An 18,510-nucleotide genomic window follows, 5' to 3' on the forward strand; every position below is an offset into this window, starting at 1 on the left:
GCATTAATGGCATTATGTTAACAAGTTTAGTAGCATGAAACAGTTTAATATTAGCAAATATTGACATATGACAGAATTTGAAGTAGCCATTACCCCGGTCTTTTCCAAATGTCATAGAACATTTTAATTACGCAAAACTCCATCAACTTTAACATTACTGGTGTAGCTCAAGGCAAACATCCTAGTTTGTCTTAAATCTGGGCTATTCACCCCAATTTTTTAAAAAAGACAACCATTGTTACAGTGTTTCCTAAAATTAGGGATCATGTACAGTATTCAAAAAATAACTATAAATTTTGGTATTGCTTTAATGGCACATGAATTAAAACTTCATTATAATGAAACTGCTGCTGAACATTCCCATTAATATCAAATGAATTCATTATGACCAGCACAGTTACAACGAATACTAAATGAATTAATAATAAATAGTGAACCATTTAAAGTATTGCCTAATTGTTTTATTTCATTTTTATGTATATTTTTGTCCTATTTTAACTGTTGGGTTAATAGAGAATGACATTAAATAATTCATTTTCTTGCCTGATATTGGATAATGTGTTCACACTGTTCTCTGATGATCTGTGAATTTAACCCTTTTTGTTTCACCTCAACCTTCCCACCTATTACCTCCTTATTTGATACTACTACAGAAACTAGAGCACAATACAGCTTTAATTTGATATGAAAAATAAAGCATTCAGATAAAAAGCAACATTGTGCCCCAGTCATTTTTATGATATCCCTCGATGAGACATACAGGTGCCTGAAAATGTAATCTGTTAAGTGGCCTGTTTAGATGCTACAAAGAAACAACCACCAACAAAAGCATTTACTGTTTTTTGGTTTGTTAGTTCATACAGGAATAATTGAGAGAAACACTTGTATAAAAGTCCTTTAGCTTAAAAAAAGAGCACAATCTACTTAGTTATTATTTATTATCAAATGTTTTAAGTCTTGATTAACCATTTGCTTTTAAATTATTTAGAAACCTGTTAAGTTCACTGAATATCAACTGCTTTGTCACTGAGTAGCACTGTGTTGGCACCGACTTAACCTAGTTTCCATGACTTTGCAGGTTACAAGCTCTTCCCTTATGTCTGTCAAGTATCCAGTCTTCCTGCTCTCAAGCAATATTTACATCTTTAACTGTTAATCACAGGAATGCCTTTCATGTTGGCAACTTCCTCAGAAAGAACAACGGCCATAGGCTGTACTGTCTTCTGAAATGCCATGCTCAGTCTTTACATGATTACTTTTTAAATAAGTAAACATTATCAACCAGAAAATTCACTTAAGACTCTAGATTTCTGGCTTTGATAAGGAATCTCTGTTAATATGTCCTCTCTAATTCTGTATGTTAATAATTGAATGGAATAGAAGTCACACTCTCAGTGCAGCAGTATTTTTTCTAGTTCGTCTTCACTCTGTAACTTATTTATGGAACCTACATAGCCTTCATATATATTTAGGTTATGACCTCAAGTGATATCATTTGAGATTGATACAAGGTTCTTCTTTTCCCCAAATCTCCCCTATCATCTTCCACAGTGCTTGAGATTCCCTTGGTAAGGAACATGTTTGTAGATAATTGTAAAATTGTAGATAATTTCCAGTATGCCTCTGAGAACAGGACAGTGAAAGGTATCTCATAAGCAGAGCACTTCTAGTCATGGAGACTCATGTCATGGATATCACAGCATTGTAACAAAATCCTGAAGAACCAAGAACCAAGCAGGTGATTTTAGATGGAGATTTTAGGAGACAACCCTCATCTAATAGCTGGAAAGAGACAATCTGAGGCCTGGATCCCGAAGATGATATATGAGAGCAACAGACATTGCTTTGGGGTGCTAGACTAAGATGAAGGGTGTTTGGCAGGGAGTAAAATGGTACCAATTTGGAGAATATTTTTAAGAAGTCAAATGTGTTCCCTGAGCCTGTGATTCACTTACATTCAACATCATTTGTCCCAGCAGCCCTTTGATGTTTTCTTATCAGTCTTTTAAAACTGTTTCTTTAAACAGTATCTCTTTGGAATATTTTTTTTTTGGAAAATCATATTTTCATTCTGGCTCTCAGAAATAATGGATTTCAAAGATTCTTAAAATTGAGAATGCGTACATACTCTACATGAATTAAATACTGCTTGCTGTTATTTATTATATTTTTAAGTGATATAGTTAGTAAATTACTAGTAGGTAAGCCTCAATTTTACCATTGTGTAATAATTTAGTAAAAGCTTATAAGAAGAGTTACTGTTTCCTTGGGTGCTTGGTATCATTTGGAATTTTAATGTAAGTTTTTCTGAGTCATAACTAAACGACCCGTTCATTCTATACTGTTAAAGGATGTTGAGTGGGGCAAGGGGGCCTTTCACATACTTATCTGAGAAGCATGGAGGATAATTTTGCTTCTATGATTGGGTATCAATAATGATTATGATAATATTCTTCTGTGGTCTTTATGCTTTCTAAGACTTTATGAAAGATTATCTAATCAAGTTGCCTAACATAGCTGTCATTTTTACGTTTGCTTTGGTGAAGGTCCACCTAAAAGAAGTAAAAATCCCCCTAGACTAGGACTGTCCCCCACCCTCTTTCACTTAGAGTAATTATCCAGAGAATTTCAGTTTACCTCTATTCTTTTCATGATGTGCTTTCTCTTTTGGGTGATTAAACCATTCTTTCTTTCTTTCTTTCTCCCTTTCTTTCTTTCTAGTAGACTTTTCCAACCCATTTCTTTAACTTAAATCGAGGAAGAGATCTTTGAAAAACCTTTCATCAAAGGGATGGCTGCCCAATCCCTGAGATTCTATCTCAGAACTTTTCATCATGGAGGTTTTGAGAATGTTTGATGCCATCTGCGCCTCAATTTTCCTTTCTTCTGATTTTTCTTTTTTTTTTTTTTTTGAGCTGAGGTGCCAGCCGAGCCAGGCTGTGCCTCTGTTTTCTGCCAAAAGGAAAAAAAAAAGAGAGAGAGAAAAATACCATGAACACTAAAATAAGAATTTTTTTTCAGTGTTTCTGGTACAAGCACTGTACGTTTCTACTGAGTTTTCTATAAGAATCTGTTTTTATCATCCTTAACAATAGAAAAACCACAAGAAAACTTGTGGTCTATTAGCAAAAAACAGAGGCCCTGGCAAGCTATAGAGCAGCACAATCCTACAGTTGGGAAGCTGGGCAGCAACCCAAGTTTGTCCACGCCTAAGAACAACACTGTCTGCTAAAATTACAGTTTTCCCTTTTCACAAACCTCAAAGTTGTGAAACTTTACTAACTTTAAGAAAAGAACAGTTGGCCATACAAAAGATACACTTCCAAATCCATCGAACAACTTACTTATACTTGCAAATGAACCACTTGGAGTGAGTCTTAAAATGTATTTGTTCCAATTATTCTGCTAAGGTAGCAAGCAGAAAGTAATCATTTTCTATGTATACTGTGAATAAGAGACTCCAAATGTTGGTTCCAAAGAAAGCATTTGACCAATAGTTGGTAAGTGGGAGTGTAAGAAATAGTGTTGTAGAAATGATAGCCACACTTTCAAAAGCCAAGTGTGTTTTTGCAGTCTCTTTATGCTCAGTATGATATAATAAAATCAAATTAGGAAAGAGTCTTTTTTTTAAACTCTGTTACTCCCTGTTTCCACTGTTTTTATAGAGATAAGTATTAGTAATTAAACATCATGTAACTCATCATCAGATCAGATATGTTAATGGAAGGAAGATATAGGTCAATATACATTGGTATTCCATCAATAAATTGAGTTACATTGCAGAAAGATTTTTAACAGACCTGAGGCAGTTATTAAATATCTATATCAGTCAAGGTCCAGTCAGGTGACTGACATCATGCCAGTTATTTGAATAGGGAAAATTTAATATGAAGGATTGTTTACTGGTAGAAAGTAGTCAGCTGCTGAGGAAGGGGAAGAGGGATACTAGGAGGTTCAAAAGTAGCATATCTCAGACAGTTACTGCCTCCAGGTTGAGGAGAGGACAAGAAAGGAGCTAAGAATGAGGTGACTTCCTTTATCCCATGGCGAGCTTCAGACCTATTCAAAGAAAGCAAGGCTCTCACAGGAAGAGGCCGCTTGCTAGTGGTGATACACCTTTTCGTAGGATGTGGGCTGGCTCTTATCTGTAGAAGCATGCTCTGTTGCCCACTCCACTGTGTGGGAGGTCAAAGCTGGAAGGAGCTGCAGGTAGAGGGTAGCCCAGGCTATAACTGGAGCTCCATGCAGGTAGCAGGGTTCCCATGCTGAATCATAAAAACTGAGGACAAGACCTGGAAGAGAAGTGTCTTATTGCTGTTATTGCCTTGCTGAGCCAATACAGGTTAGAGTGGATAGTTCAGCCTTGTGGCCTAAGAGTGGCAAATGTACATGAAACACAATATGAAAATTAAGACTCTATATCTACTATGATGACAAAAACATAAAAATCATTATTATGAATTCATAGATTTCTTTCAGAATTAATTTTGCTGGCAACTTGTGCCTTATAATCAGAAATATACTTCTTATATCCAGAATATTCTGTTTAAGTGAGTTATTTTTTTGTTTTCACAGAATTTAAAAATCACTTATCATCTTTGTATATTTTAAATTAGTACTAAGAATGGTTTCAGGGTTTCATTCTTCATCTAAATTACCCCAATTTCCTTTTATCCTTCACCAATCTCTTATTATATATAACTAATTTTCAAACTTCTCACATAGAAATATTCATGGAGAGAATTACTCTAGTTGTGGCCTAAATAAATGAGGACCTGTAAAATAACATTTTTATGAGATTTATTCATATACATATTCATTATATAATCAAATCTTTGATTATACAGATGTATATGTATAGATGAATAGATGTTTTTCCAAAGACAACTTCCAGGTGGCCAACAGGCACATGAAAAGATGTTCAACATCACTAATAATCAGGGAAATGCAAATGAAAACCATAATGAGATATCACCTCACACCTCTCAGGTGATTATCAAAAAGTCAAAAAATAACAAATGTTGGCCATAGCGTGGATAAAAGTGAACGTTGTGCATTGTTGGTATGAATATAAATTGGTGCAGCCACTATGGAAAGAGTATGGAGTTTCCTCAAAAAATTAAAGAATTACCATATGATCTAGCAATTCCACTTCTGGGTATTTATTCCAAAAACCTAAAAACAGAACCAAAAAATATATGTATCCCTATGTTTATTGCAGCGTTGTTTACAATTGTCAAGATATGGAAATGACCTAAATGTCCACTTACAGATTAATGGATAAAGAAGTGTAGTACATAGATACAGTGAAATATTATTCAGCCATGAAAAATGAAATCTTGTCATATGTGACAACATGGATAGACCTAGAGTGCATTATGCTAAATGAGATAAGTCAGATACAGGCATTTGCCTTATGATTTCACTTATATGTGGAATCTAAAAACAAAGCAAAGAGATTCATAGATATAGAAAACAAACTGGTGGTTGCCAGAGGGGAGGCAGGGAGCAGGTGAAATAGGTAAAGGGGATTAAGAGGTACATACTTACATTTATAAAATACAGAAGTCACAATGATGTAATGTCAGCATAGGGACTATAGTACTAGTATTGTAATAACTTTGAATGGTGGCAGATGGTAACTAGACTTATCATGGTGACCACTTTGAACTGTATAAAAATATTGAATCTATAAGATGTATACCTGAAACTAATATGTTGTTATATGTTAGTTGTACTTCAATAAAAAATAATCTTCAACCTTTCAAAAAATATTTTTAAAAAAGGTAGGTATTGTTTTCTAAAAGTTTCAAGGACCTAAAACATTCCTCTGCAATTTTGAAATAACCTGTAATATAAAGGTGCTATCTTCAATATTAAAAGAAAAATATGTATTTGTTCACCTTCCACAGTTGCTCTATGTACAAGGATAAATGTCGAAAAACAAAATTAATCACCACCATACAGTTTTATTGTTTTTATATGCATTTTGTGGTTTATATCATTGGATGGGGACTATGTAGGGGATGCTCTAAGAGACATCAGGGGATAGATGGATGAAGCAAACAAAGATTTTGATCTTGAGGAGACCATTCTTGGGGGAGATAACCATGAAAATTATCACTGTGAAATGAGCTACGTGTCTGTCTCCCAGAACCGAGCCTGACTATCCTATGCTAATCCTATATTTTACTACAGTTTTAGTTGCATATTGCTGATGATGTGTAATGCTGAACATCTTTATATGTGCTTATTGGCCATCTGCATATCTTTGTGACGTATATTTTCTTTGTGAAGTATATTTTCAAATATATTACTCTTTGTTTTTAGATTTTCTTTTTTTTTTTTACATCTTTATTGGAGTATAATTGCTTTACAATGGTGTGTTAGTTTCTGCTTTATAAAAAAGTGAATCAGTTATACATATATATATGTTTCCATATCTCTTCTTTCTTGCATCTCCCTCCCTCCCACCCTCCCTATTCCACCCCTCTAGGTGGTAACAAAGCACCAAGCTGATCTCTCTGTGCTATGTGGCTGCTTCCCACTAGCTATCTATTTTACGTTTGGTAGTGTATATATGTCCATGCCACTCTCTCATTTGTCACAGCTTCCTCTTGCCCTTCCCCATATCCTCAAGTCCATTCTCTAGTAGGTCTGTGTCTTTATTCCTGTCTTAATCCTAGGTTCTTCATGACATTTTTTTTCTTAAATTCAATATATATGTGTTAGCATATGGTATTTGTCTTCCTCTTTCTAACTTACTTCACTCTGTATGACACACTCTAGGTCCATCCACCTCATTACAAATAGCTGAATTTCATTTCTTTTTATGGCTGAGTAATATTCCATTGTATATATGTGACACATCTTCTTTATCCCTTCATCCGATGATGGACACTTAGGTTGTTTCCATCTCCAGGCTATTGTAAATAGAGCTGCAATGAACATTTTGGTACATGACTCTTTTTGAATTATGGTTTTCTCAGGGTATATGCCCAGTAGTGGGATTGCTGGGTCATATGGTAGTTCTATTTGTAGGTTTTAAGGAACCTCCATACTGTTCTCCATAGTGGCTGTACCAATTCATATTCCCACCAGCAGTGCAAGAGTGTTCCCTTCTCTCCACACCCTCTCCAGCATTTATTATTTCTAGATTTTTTGATGATGGCCATTCTGACTGGTGTGAGATGATATCTCATTGTAGTTTTGATTTGCATTTCTCTAATGATTAATGATGTTGAGCATTCTTTCATGTGTTTGTTGGCAGTCTGTATATCTTCTTTGGAGAAATGTCTGTTTAGGTCTTCTGCCCATTGTTGGATTGGGTTGTTTATTTCTTTGTTATTGAGCTGCATGAGCTGCTTGTAAATTTTGGAGATGAATCTTTTGTCAGTTGCTTTATTTGCAAATATTTTCTCCCATTCTGAGGGTTGTCTTTTGGTCTTGTTTATGGTTTCCTTTGCTGTGCAAAAGCTTTGAAGTTTCATTAGGTCCCATTTGTTTATTTTTGTTTTTATTTCCATTTCTCTAGGAGGTGGGTCAAAAAGGATCTTGCTGTGATTTATGTCAGAGAGTGTTCTGCCTATGTTTTCCTCCAAGAGTTTGATAGTTTCTGGCCTTACATTTAGGTCTTTAATCCATTTTGAGCTTATTTTTGTGTATGGTGTTAGGGAGTGATCTAATCTCATACTTTTACATGTACCTGTCCAGTTCTCCTAGCACCACTTATTGAAGAGGCTGTCCTTTCTCCACTGTACATTCCTGCCTCCTTTATCAAAGATAAGGTGACCATATGTGCATGGGTTTATCTCTGAGCTTTCTATCCTGTTCCATTGATCTATCTTTCTGTTTCTGTGCCAGTCCCATACTCTCCTGATTACTGTAGCTTTGTAGTATAGTCTGAAGTCAGGGAGCCTGATTCCTCCAGCTCCGTTTTTCATTCTCAAGATTGCTTTGGCTATTCGGGGTCTTTTGTGTTTCCATACAAATTGTGAAATGTTTTGTTCTAGTTCTGTGAAAAATGCCAGTGGTAGTTTGATAGGGATTGCATTGAATCTGTAGATTGCTTTGGGTAATAGAGTCATTTTCACAATGTTGATTCTTCCAATCCAAGAACACGGTATATCTCGCCACCTATTTGTGTCATCTTTAATTTCTTTCTTCAGTGTCTTATAATTTTCTGCATACAGGTCATTTGTCTCCTTAGGTAGGTTTATTCATAGATATTTTATTCTTTTTGTTGCAATGGTAAATGGGAGTGTTTTGATTTCACTTTCAGATTTTTCATCATTAATGTACAGGAATGCCAGAGATTTCTGTGCATTAATTTTTTTTACATCTTTATTGGAGTATAATTGCTCTACAGTGGTGTGTTAGTTTCTGCTTTATAACAAAGTGAATCAGTTATACATATACATATGTTCCCATATCACATCCCTCTTGCATCTCGCTCCCTCCCATCCTCCCTATCCCAACCCTCTAGGTGGTCACAAAGCACCAAGCTGATCTCCCTGTGCTATGTACTGCTTCCCACTAGCTATCTATTTTACATTTAGTAGTGTATATATGTCCATGCCACTCTCCTGCTTTGTCACAGCTTACCCTTCCCCCTCCCCATATCCTCAGGTCCATTCTCTAGTAGGTCTGTGCTTTTATTCCTGTCTTACTCCTAGGTTCTTCATGACATTTTTTTCCCTTTAAATTCCATATATATGTGTTAGCATATAGTATTTGTCTTTCTCGTTCTGACTTACTTCACTCTGTATGACACACTCTAGGTCCATCCACCTCATTACAAATAGCTGAATTTCATTTCTTTTTATGGCTGAGTAATATTCCATTGTATATATGTGACACATCTTCTTTATCCCTTCATCTGATGATGGACACTTAGGTTGTTTCCATCTCTGGGTTATTGTAAATAGAGCTGCAATGAACATTTTGGTACATCACTCTTTTTGAATTATGGTTTTTTCAGGTTTTTTCAGGGTATATGCCCAGTAGTGGGATTGCTGGGTCATATGGTAATTCTATTGTAGTTTTTTTTAGGAACCTCCATACTGTTCTCCATAGCAGCTGTACCAATTCACATTCCCACCAGCAGTGCAAGAGTGTTCCCTTCTCTCCACACCCTCTCCAGCATTTATTGTTTCTAGATTTTTTGATGATGGCCATTCTGACTGGTGTGAGATGATATCTCATTGTAGTTTCGATTTGCATTTCTCTAATGATTAATGATGTTGAGCATTCTTTCATGTGTTTGTTGGCAGTCTGTATATCTTCTTTGGAGAAATGTCTGTTTAAGTCTTATGCCCATTTTTGGATTGGGTTCTTTGTTTTTTTGTTATTGAGCTGCATGAGCTGCTTATAAATTTTGGAGATGAGATGAATCCTTTGTCATTTGCTTCATTTGCAAATATTTTCTCCCATTCTGAGGGTTGTCTTTTGATCTTGTTTATGGTTTCCTTTGCTGTGCAAAAGCTTTGAAGTTTCATTAGGTCCCATTTGTTTATTTTTGTTTTTATTTCCATTTCTCTAGGAGGTGGGTCAAAAAGGATCTTGCTGTGATTTATGTCAGAGAGTGTTCTGCCTATGTTTTCCTCCAAGAGTTTGATAGTTTCTGGCCTTACATTTAGGTCCTTAATCCATTTTGAGCTTATTTTTGTGTATGGTGTTAGAGAGTGATCTAATCTCATACTTTTACATGTCCATTTCTCCTAGCACCACTTATTGAAGAGGCTGTCCTTTCTCCACTGTACATTCCTGCCTCCTTTATCAAAGATAAGGTGACCATATGTGCGTGGGTTTGTCTCTGGGCTTTCTATCCTGTTCCATTGATCTATCTTTCTCTTTTTGTGCCAGTACCATACTCTCTTAATTACTGTAGCTTTGTAGTATAGTCTGAAGTCAGGGAGCCTGATTCCTCCAGCTCCGTTTTTTGTTCTCAAGATTGCTTTGGCTATTTGAGGTCTTTTGTGTCTCCATACAAATTGTGAAATGTTTTGTTCTAGTTCTGTGAAAAATGCCAGTGGTAGTTTGATAGGGATTGCATTGAATCTGTAGATTGCTTTGGGTAATAGAGTCATTTTCACAATGTTGATTCTTCCAATCCAAGAACATGGTATATTTCTCCATCTATTTGTGTCATCTTTAATTTCTTTCTTCAGTGTCTTATAATTTTCTGCATACAGGTCATTTGTCTCCTTAGGTAGGTTTATTCATAGATATTTTATTCTTTTTGTTGCAATGGTAAATGGGAGTGTTTTCTTGATTTCAGTTTCAGATTTTTCATCAGTAGTGTATAGGAATGACAGAGATTTTTGTGCACTCATTTTATATGCTGCTACCTTACCAAATTCATTGATAAGCTCTAGTAGTTTTCTGGTAGCATATTCAGGATTCCCTATGTATAGCATCATGTCATCTGCAAACAGTGATAGCTTTACTTCTTCTTTTCTGATTTGGATTCCTTTTATTTCCTTTTATTCTCTGATTGCTGTGACTAAAACTTCCCAAACTAAGTTGAATAAGAGTGGTGAGAGTGGGCAAACTTGTCTTGTTCCTGATCTTCGTGGAAATGCTTTCAGTTTTTCACCATTAGGATGATGTTGGCTGCTGGATTGTCATATATGGCCTTTATTATGTTGAGGAAAGTTCCCTCTATGCCTACTTTCTGCAGGATTTTTTTTTTTTTTCTTTTTGCGGTATGCGGGCCTCTCACTGTTGTGTCCTCTCCCGTTGCGGAGCACCAGCTCCGGACACGCAGGCTTAATGGCCATGTCTCACAGGCCCAGCTGCTCTGCGGTATGTGGAATCTTCCTGGACTGGGACATGAACCTGTGTCCCCTGCATCGGCAGGTGGACTCTCAACCACTGTGCCACCAGGGAAGCCCTCTGCAGGGTTTTTATCATAAATGGGTGCTGAATTTTGAGGAACCTTTCTCTGCATCTATTGAGATGATCATATGGTTTTTCTCCTTCAATTTGTTAATATGGTGTATCACGTTGATTGATTTGCGTATACTAAAGAATCCTTGCATTCCTGGAATAAACCCCACTTGATGATGGTGTATGATCCTTTTAATGTGCTGTTCGATTGTGTTTGCTAGTGTTTTGTTGAGGATTTTTGTATCTCTGTTCATCAGTGATATTGGCCTGTAGTTTTCTTTCTTTGTGACATCCTTGTCTGGTTTTGCTATCAGGGTGATGGTGGCCTCGTAGAATGAGTTTGGGAGTGTTCCTCCCTCTGCTATATTTTGGAAGAGTTTGAGAAGGATAGGTGTTAGCTCTTCTCTAAATGTTTGATAGAATTCGCCTGTGAAGCCATCTGGTCCTGGGCTTTTGTTTGTTGGAAGATTTTTAATCACAGTTTCAATCTCACTGCTTGTGATTGGTCTGTTCCTATTTTCTATTTCTTCCTGATTCAGTCTTGGCAGGTTGTGCATTTCTAAGAATTTGTCCATTTCTTCCAGGTTGTCCATTTTATTGGCATAGAGTTGCTTGTAGTAATCTCTCATGATCTTTTGTATTTCTGCAGTGTCAGTTGTTACTTCTCCTTTTTCATTTCTCATTCTATTGATTTGAGTCTTCCTATTTTTTCTTGATGAGTCTGGCTAATGGTTTATCAATTTTGTTTATCTTCTCAAAGAATGAGCTTTTAGTTTTATTGATCTTTGTTATCGTTTCCTTCATTTCTTTTTCATTTATTTCTGATCTGATCTTTATGGTTTCTTTCCTTCTGCTAACTTTGGGGTTTTTTTGTTCTTCTTTCTCTGATTGCTTTAGGTGTAAGGTTAGGTTGTTTATTCGAGATGTTTCCTGTCTCTTAAGGTAGGATCATGTTGCTATAAACTTCCCTCTTAGCGCTGCTTTTGGTGCATCCCATAGGTTTTGGGTCATTGTGTCTCCATTGTCATTTGTTTCTAGGTAATTTTTGCTTTCCTCTTTGATTTCTTCAGTGATCACTTTGTTATTAAGTAGTGTATTGTTTAGCCTCCATGTGTTTGTATTTTTTACAGATTTTTTCTGTAACTGATATCTAGTCTTATAGCGTTGTTGTCGGAAAAGATACTTGATACAATTTCAATTGTCTTAAATTTACCTAAGCTTGATTTGTGACCCAGGATATGACCTATCCTGGAGAATGTTCCATGAGCACTTGAGAAAAACGTGTATTCTGTTGTTTTTGGATGGAATGTCCTATAAATATCAATTAAGTCCATCTTGTTTAATATATCATTTAAAGCTTGTGTTTCCTTATTTATTTTCATTTTGGATGATCTGTCCATTGGTGAAAGTGGAGTGTTAAAGTCCCCTACTATGAATGTGTTACTGTCGATTTCCCCTTTTATGGCTGTTAGTATTTGCCTTATGCATTGAGGTGCTTCTATGTTGGGTGCATAAATATTTACAATTGTTATATCTTCTTCTTTGATCAATCCCTTGATCATTATGTAGTGTCCTTCTCTGTCTCTTCTAATAGTCTTTATTTTTATTTTTATTTTTTAATTAATTTATTTAGGGTGGTGTTGGGTCTTCGTTTCTGTGCGAGGGTTTTCTCTAGTTGTGGCAAGTGGGGGCCACTCTTCATCGCAGTGTGCGGGCCTCTCACTTTCGTGGCCTCTCGTTGCGGAGCACAGGCTCCAGACGCGCAGGCTCAGTAGTTGTGGCTCACGGGCCTAGTTGCCCCGCAGCATGTGGGATATTCCCAGACCAGGGCTCGAACCCATGTCCCCTGCATTAGCAGGCAGATTCTCAACCACTGCGCCACCAGGGAAGCCCCAATAGTCTTTATTTTAAAGTCTATTTTGTCTGATATGAGACTTGCTACTCCAGCTTTATTTTGGTTTCCATTTGCATGGAATATCTTTTTCCATCCCCTCACTTTCCATCTGTATGTGTCTCTAGGGCTGAAGTGGGTCTCTTGTAGACAGCATATATATGGGTCTTGTTTTTGTATCCATTCAGCCAGTCTGTGTCTTTTGGTGGGAGCATTTAATCCATTTACATTTAAGGTAATTATCGATATGTATGTCCCTATTCCCATTTTCTTAATTGTTTTGGTTTTGTTATTGTAGGTATTTTCCTTCTCTTGTGTTAGTTGCCTAGAGAAGTTCCTTTAGCATTTGTTGTAAAGCTGGTTTGGTGGTGCTGAACTCTCTCAGCTTTTGCTTATCTGTAAAGTTTTTAATTTCTTCATCAAATCTGAATGAGATCCTTGCTGGGTAGAGTAATCTTGGTTGTAGGTTTTTCTCCTTCATCACTTTAAATATGTTCTGCCAGTCCCTTCTGGCTTTCAGGGTTTCTGCTGAAAGATCAGCTGTTAACCTTATGGGGATTCCCTTGTGTTATTTGTTGTTTTTCCCTTGCTGCTTTTAATATGTTTTCTTTGTATTTAATTTTTGACAGTTTGATTAATATGTGTCTTGACATATTTCTCCTTGGATTTATCCTGTATGGGACTCTGTGCTTCCTGGACTTGATTTACTATTTCCTTTCCCATATTAGGGAAGTTTTCAACTATAATCTCTTCAAATATTTTCTCAGCCCCTGTCTTTTTCTCTTCTTCTTCTGGAACCCCTATAATTCGAATGCTGGTGCGTTTAATATTGTCCCAGAGGTCTCTGAGACTGTCCTCAGTTCTTTTCATTCTTTTTTCTTTATTCTGCTCTGCAGTAGTTATTTCCACTATTTTATCTTCTAGGTCACTTATCCGTTCGTCTGCCTCAGTTATTCTGCTATTGATCCCATGTAGAGTATTTTTAATTTCATTTATTGTGTTGTTCATCGTTGCTTGTTTCATCTTTAGTTTTTCTAAGTCTTGTTAAATGTTTCTTGCATTTTCTCTATTCTATTTCCAAGATTTTGGATCATCTTTACTATCTTTATTCTGAATTCTTTTTCAGGTAGACTGCCTATTTCCTCTTCATTTGTTAGGTCTGGTGGGTTTTTATCTTGCTCCTTCATCCGCTGTGTGTTTTTCTGTCTTCTCATTTTGCTTATCTTACTGTGTTTGGGGTCTGCTGTTTGCAGGGTGCAGGTTCGTAGTTCCCATTGTTTTTGGTGTCTGTCCCCAGTGGCTAAAGTTGGTTCAGTGGGTTGTGTAGGCATCCTGGTGGAGGGGAGTAGTGCCTGTGTTCTGGTGGATGAGGCTGGATCTTGTCTTTCTGGTGGGCAGGTCCACGTCTGGTCGTGTGTTTTGGGTGTCTGTAGCGTTATTATGATTTTAGGCAGCCTCTCTGCTAATGGGTGGGGTTGTGTTCCTGTTTTGCTAGTTGTTTGGCATAGGATGTTCAGCACGGTAGCTTGCTGGTCATTGAGTGAAGCTGGGTGCTGGTGTTGAGATGGAGATCTCTGGGAGATTTCCTCCATTTGATATTATGTGGAGCTGGGAGGTCTCTTGTGGACCAGTGTCCTGAAGTTGGCTCTCCCACCTCAGAGGCACAGCACTGACTCCTGGCTGCAGCACCAAGAGCCTTTCATACACACGGCTCAGAATAAAAGGGAGAAAAAGTAGAAAGAAGGAAGGAAGGAAGGAAAGACAGAAAGAAAGAATGAAAGGAAGGAAGGAAGGAAGGAATGATGGAAGGAAGGAAGGAAGAAAGAAAGAAAGAAAGAAGATAAAATTAAAGTAAGATAAAATAAAGTTTTTAAAATAAGAAGTAATTATTAAGAAAGGAATTAAAAAAAAAAAAAGGACGGATAGAACCCTAGGACAAATGGTGAAAGCAAAGCTACACAGACAAAATCTCACACAGAAGCATACACATACATACTCATAAAAAGAGGAAAAGGGGAAAAAATCATGAATCTTGCTCTCAAAGTCCACCTCCTTAATTTGGGATGATTCATTGTCTATTCATGTATTCCACAGATGCAGGGTATATCAAGTTGATTGTGGAGCTTTAATCCGCTGCTTCTGAGGCTGCTGGGAGAGATTTCCCTTTCTCTCCTTTGTTCTCACAGCTCCCAGGGGCTCAGCTTTGGATTTGGCCCTGCCTCTGCATGTTGGTCGCCGGAGGGCGTCTGTTCTTCGCTCAGACAGGACGGGGTTAAAGGAGCAGCTGCTTTGGGGGGTCTGGCTCACTCAGGCCGGGGGGAGGGAGGGGTGCGGATGCAGGGCGAGCCTGCGGCGGCAAAGACCAGCGGGACATTGCACCAGCCTGAGGCGCACCATGCGTTCTCCCAGGGAAGTTGTCCCTGGATCCCGGGACCCTGGCAGTGATGGGCTGCACAGGCTCCCCGGAAGGGAGGTGTGGAGAGTGACCTGTGCTTGCACACAGGCTTCTTGGGGGCGGCAGCAGCAGCCTTAGCGTCTCATGCCCGTCTCTGGGGGCCGCGCTGATAGCTGCGGCTCACGCCAGTCTCTGGAGTTCCTTTAAGCAGCGCTCTTAATCCCCTCTCCTCGTGCACCAGGAAACAAAGAGGGAAGAAAAAAATCTCTTGCCTCTTTGGCAGGTCCAGACTTTTCCCGGACTCCCTCCCGGCTGGCCGTGGTGCACTAACCCCTTCAGGCTGTGTTCATGAAGCCAACCCCAGTCCTCTCCCTGCAATCGGACCGAAGCCCGAGCCTCAGCTCCCAGCCTCGCCTGCCCCGGCAGCGGGTGAGCAGACAAACCTCGCGGGCTGGTGAGTGCCGGTCGGCACTGATCCTCTGTGCGGGAACCTCTCCGCTTTGCCCTCCGCACCCCTGTTGCTGTGCTCTCCTCCCCGGCTCCGAAGCTTTCCCCCTCCGCCACCCGCAGTCTCCACCCGTGAAGGGGTTTCCTAGTGTGTGGAAACCTTTCTTCCTTCACAGCTCCCTCCCACTGGTGCAGGTGTCGTCCCTATTCTTTTGTCTCTGTGTTTTCTTTTATCTTTTGCCCTACCCAGGTACGTGGGGGGGGGGGGGGCGGTTCTTGCCTTTTGGGAGGTCTGAGGTCTTCTGCCAGCATTCAGTATGTGTTCTGTAGGAGTTGTTCCACGTGTAGATGTATTTCTGGTGTATCTGTGGGGAGGAAGGTGATCTCCGCGTTTTACTCTTTCGCCATCTTCCCAGATCCCCCTACCCATTTTTAAGATAGGGTTGTTGGTTTTTTTTTTTTTTCAACTGAAAGTTTATATATTCTGAATACAAGTCTTTTCACATGTGTGTTTCATAAATATATTCTCCTAGTCTCTGCTGTGTCTTTTTATTTTCTGCACAGTGGAATGGAACTTTTTGGGGGGAATACATTAATATGCGCTTTTTCTTTTTTGCATTTCTTGGTGCTTCATGCCCATTCTAGTCTTCAAGAGGCACTTGCTCATCTCAGGTAGAATTATTATTTTTGCATCAGGAATGAAAAGTAAAGATGGTGTCAGTATGTAGCTTTTTATATATGGAAGAAAATTACGTCAGTCTCCAGGAAACAGTCATTTTGAAAACCTGGATTTATCAAGAGAAAAGCCTTGTTTAGAGTTTTTTAACTTCTACTAATTCATCAAAGAATCAATCCTGGACTACTATAAGATATAAACTCTTAAAGCCATGAATAAAAATCCTGCCTTCCTTCCAAAAAGAGTGTACTTGAGAATGTGAATAATTTGACACAGCATTCATCCAAGTCCAGAGGAGAGAGGAATCAGAGAGCTCACACCTACAGTCTTGGCAAACTATGGGAAGAGTTTCAGGGAAAGCATGCCAATAAGCAAGAGTATCCTGATGTCCTATCCAGACTGAAGTCCTGTGGGCACCAAAGTAGAGAGGAAAGCAATCATCACTGGGGTTTTTGTCTTTTATCACAATCGGAACTTTGGCAGGGACCATTTCACTGATAGTTCAGTCCCAACCTAGGGTAATTACAGTAGAAACTGTAACAGTAGCACGGGTGTGACTGATTGAAGAGAGTGAAAAAGAACCCAAATTAGCATTCCTAGCATCCTTCTGTTTCTTTAGGTTTTGAAAATGTCTTAGTGATTCTTAAGCAACTTTGGAGTTGGGATGGAGATCAGATGTCAGGAATGTAGCAGAGATTGGACAAGGGTTGTCAAAAGCTACAAGGTGGGCCATCCAGACCTGAGAACAGTTGAATTCATGGATAGAGATTGTTGGGATGGGGTCCAGTCCACATAAGGAGACGGTCAAGCTCTTTAGGAGAACCACCAGTGCAGAGAACCCTATTCCACTAGCTGTAGCAGTATCAGAGGATTACAGGTCTCCCAAGAATGCTGCCAGCCTGATGTCACCTCAGATGTCATCAGTATAGGAACTAGCTCAGTCACTCACTCTGCAATCTAGACCATCAAAGCATGGAAGATATCCATAAGCATCTGTAGTGTCCTTGCCTCTGACCACTATGTCATCTATAGTCTCGGATATAATTTTAGAGAGAAGTAAAGGGATATGGAGAAAACATGGCAGACTGAGAATTTGTCTGAAAGACTCTGAGTCAGCAAAGTGTGACTAAACCAGAGGCAGGGAAGTGGTTAGAACTCTTCCCACCCTAACATTACAAAGGAGATGTAGTGGGCACAGGGGAAAGTTTAAATTTGTAATCGGCTCTTGATGGTTTGCTGGATAATTACTGAAATCTCCACGTTTGCTTGGACAACTATGTAATCTATGAATTTTTAGCTCTTGAATTTTAACTATTAGGAATAAGCCAGACACAAAATGTAAAGAATAGCTTTCTGAGCTTCCTCTCTCCTGATCGTCAGTTTTTCTCTTTTGATTAGTGCCTTCTGCTTCCCACATCCAGCTTTCATGGTAGAAATTTTTAAATCTTAATTCATTCTTTCCTTATCAGGACAAGGGGGACGAGGTGTGAGACTGACTTAATTAATGCAACTCTCCCAGTGCTTTAAAGCACCTCTGACTCCTTAGCTCAGCCAGACCCACCCTCCTCATCAGTGGTGATTTTATCCCTTTTCTCAGTCAAGTTTCCTCTACTGTTCCCTTGTGCACATTTGAATCCAGATTATGAACATGGATCAAGATCCATCTCCATTCACATAATATGATGGCTTGCCTTCTGTTTAAATATCCCTTAACATTTTTTTAGCAGAATTTTTTAATTCAACTCTGAGAAACATTGTTTCCTTTTTTTAAAAAAAAAATTATCTGAGTATAGTTGATTCACAATGCTGCATTAGTTTCAGGTATACAGCAAAGCGAATCAGCTACACACATACACATATCCACTTTTTTTTTTTTTAAGATTATTTTCCCATATAGGCCACCACAGAGCATTGAGTAGAGTTCCCTGTGCTACACAGCAGGCTCTTATTAGTTATGTATCCTATATATAGTAATGTGCACATGTCAGTCCCAATCTCCCAATCCATCCCCCCCGCAATCCCCTGGTAACCACAAGTTTGTTTTCCACATCCATGACTCTACCTCTGTTTTGTAAATAAGCTCACCTGTACCCTTTTTTTTTAGATTCCACACATAAGCAACACCACAGGATATTTGTCTGTCTGACCCACTTCTCTCAGTATGACAATCTGTAGGTCCAACCATGTTTGTTTGCTGCAAAAATAATAATA

This window comes from Tursiops truncatus, chromosome 3 (genome assembly GCF_011762595.2).
Source record: "Tursiops truncatus isolate mTurTru1 chromosome 3, mTurTru1.mat.Y, whole genome shotgun sequence".
In the NCBI taxonomy this organism is placed as follows: domain Eukaryota; kingdom Metazoa; phylum Chordata; class Mammalia; order Artiodactyla; family Delphinidae; genus Tursiops; species Tursiops truncatus.